At 48.6% G+C, this 2,626-nt stretch overlaps 1 non-coding gene across 1 annotated transcript; it reads right to left on the bottom strand.

The window, feature by feature from the left end:
* Nucleotides 1-626: 626 nt before the first annotated feature.
* trnaa-ugc (transfer RNA alanine (anticodon UGC)) lies at nt 627-698 on the bottom strand. The gene has a single exon. It is a non-coding gene; the product is annotated as a tRNA-Ala (tRNA).
* Between the last annotated feature and the right edge of the window lie 1,928 nt (nt 699-2,626).

Consider the following 2,626-nt stretch of genomic DNA (forward strand, 5'->3'; position numbering starts at 1 on the left):
CTGCCTCAGTCAAGAACCGGTCCAGATCCCTCGAGAAGGCTGAGAGAGAGTCAGCACCCACCACACCAGCCGTGAATGCATTCCACATACTCAGTATTCTCTGGAAAAAGAAGAACTGCCGAACAACCAGACGATTCTTACCTGTGTATGGTCTAATCGCATGTCCGCTGCTCCGCCTCAATCTGTGAAATTGGAAATAATCTATTTCTTCACTCACAGGGTGGTGAACCTGTGGAATTCTCTACCACAGAAGGCTGTGGAGGCCAAGTCACTGAGTATATTTAAGAAAGACAGATTTCTACACACAGAAGGCAGCAAAGCGTATGGAGAGAGAGCGGGGATATGGTATTGAGATAGAGGATCAGCCATGATCATATATAACAGCGGAGCAGGCTCGGAGGGCCGAATAGCCGACTCCTGCTCCTATTTTCTCTGTTATTATTACTGGGCACGCTCTCCAGCCCCGGGATGGGAGCCATTTCAAAGGCGCATGCGTGCTTCAATTGAATTGTATCGTGTGCAGAGCGTTCGGTTTTTCTCGAGTTGAAGAAACCCTTTCCTGTCCTTGTGTGTAAAGGTGAGGTGAGGACAAGAGGGTCTTTTCAAAATTCGAAACATAAAGCGTTTGGAGATGCCGGGGATTGAACCCGGGACCTCATACATGCAAAGGACGCACTCTTCCACTGAGTTACATCCCCTTCGTAAAAGCCCTTCCACTTTAGAATAAAAAAGTGGGCTTCCCGCTCTGACTCTCCCGGACAACGAGATGCCCAGTCGTTCCACGTGCTCACAATGTTCAACCTCTGCTTCAGTTCACGGGGTTTCTGCTCCTTTTTACTTTGAACTTTCCAAAAAAAAAGTCAGCGGAAATAAAAAAAATACAATTGCCAATAGTCAGTGACGAGGCTGACATCCAAACTCTGAATCATAACGTGAGATCAATGAATGACACAGCGTCGAACAAGAGCTGGGACTGCTCGCTCGACATTGCACTGTCACACATTCTAGTCAGTCGGCGGCGGCGATGAGCTGAGCTCCTGAGGGGACCGTGAGATGAAGTCCTGCTCCGGGACAATTTAATGCTTGTCGAGCACTCAGAAGATGGAACTCGCTGCGCTCAGAAAGCGAGATTCGCCTTTCCATGCGTAATTTTGATGAAAACTATTCGTGCAGATGCTGGGGATTTGAACCCAGAGACCTCGGACATGCGAAGCATGCGCTCTACCACTGAGCTACATCCCCAAGTAAAATAAATAGCTACCCAAGGAAAGAAGAACTGATTGTTCTCATTTTATGAGACCACCCATGGTGGGTCTGCCACGTGATAGATTATTTCCAGTTTCAAAGATTGGGGAGGAGCAGGGAACAGGCGTTTGGACCACACAGAGATAAGAATAGCCTGGATGTTGGACGGTTCTTCATTTTCCAGAGTAGTGAGTCTCTGGAATGAATTGCCGGCTGGTGTGGTGAGTGCTGACACTTTGTATACTTGGCTTAAAATCGTCTAGTTTTCTGCTGCAACCAGACAATTAAAGGTGAAGTATGCGGACCTGATACGACTGTGGGTGAACGGAAGAAACCAGGCCTCGGCACTTAGTCTAATGAGACAGCGGGAGTTGAGAAGAATGGCATGGAAAGGGGGGAAAGACTCTTTGAACTGTGCTGTAACCATCCCTCCTATTTCAGGGCGCATTTTTCGAACGCTCCCGTTATCAATCGCTTTGCTTACGGTTGGACGGGACTAGAAATGATCAGGCACATTGTAGCAGAGGCCGGCAAGAATATTTCGAGTCCTCCAGCTTCCGAGGAGGGCAAGGTGAGGCATAGACAGCATTGAGTCTCATTTCACTATAAAGGGCCAGGTGTGAGTTTGTGTTTAAAGATCAATTCACAAAAAAAACACCTTGACGAGCTGTGGTTACTGACGGGCATGATGATCAGGAAATGACCAGCTGGTTCATCAATCCTGTCCCACATGCCCGGAGCATCGTGACTGGACACTTCCTACCGACACCATCCGCCCCATCCACCGGAAACATGTAATCTACTGGGAGCTGTGAAAAACCAGAAACAAATACAGGGCCAATTTCTGGAAAATTCCTCCCCGACATCTTCAGGTGATCGAAACCAGTCCAGGACATGACACTGAGCATGCGGAGGTTAACTGTAAAACCACTCACCTTCCATAGGATGCGATCTCTGTCCCATCCGTCGAGAAGGCAGAGAAAGACTCAGTATTCACCACATCAGCCGGCAATGCATTCCAGAGGCTCACGACTCTCTGGGAAATGAAGAACCGCGTAACATCCAGCCAATTCTTACCTCTATGTAGCCTAAACGCATTTCCGCTGAATTCCAGCATCTGAATCATAAAGTGAGTTGTATGAATGACAGAGCGTCAAACAGGAACGAGAACTGGCATTGCTCGCTCGACATTGCACCGTCACACATTCCGGTCAGTCGGCGGCTGCTATGAGCTGAGCTGCTGAGGGAACCATGCGATGAAGTCCTTCTCCGGGCCAATTTAATGCTGTGGAGCCTCAGAAGATTCATCTTTCCGTGGGCGGCGGGTGGGAGAGGGGGAAGAGGCTCCTTGGTGTAAGATTAGGTATTTCCAGCAGAAAGA

This window comes from Heptranchias perlo, unplaced genomic scaffold (genome assembly GCF_035084215.1).
Source record: "Heptranchias perlo isolate sHepPer1 unplaced genomic scaffold, sHepPer1.hap1 HAP1_SCAFFOLD_64, whole genome shotgun sequence".
In the NCBI taxonomy this organism is placed as follows: Eukaryota; Metazoa; Chordata; class Chondrichthyes; order Hexanchiformes; family Hexanchidae; genus Heptranchias; species Heptranchias perlo.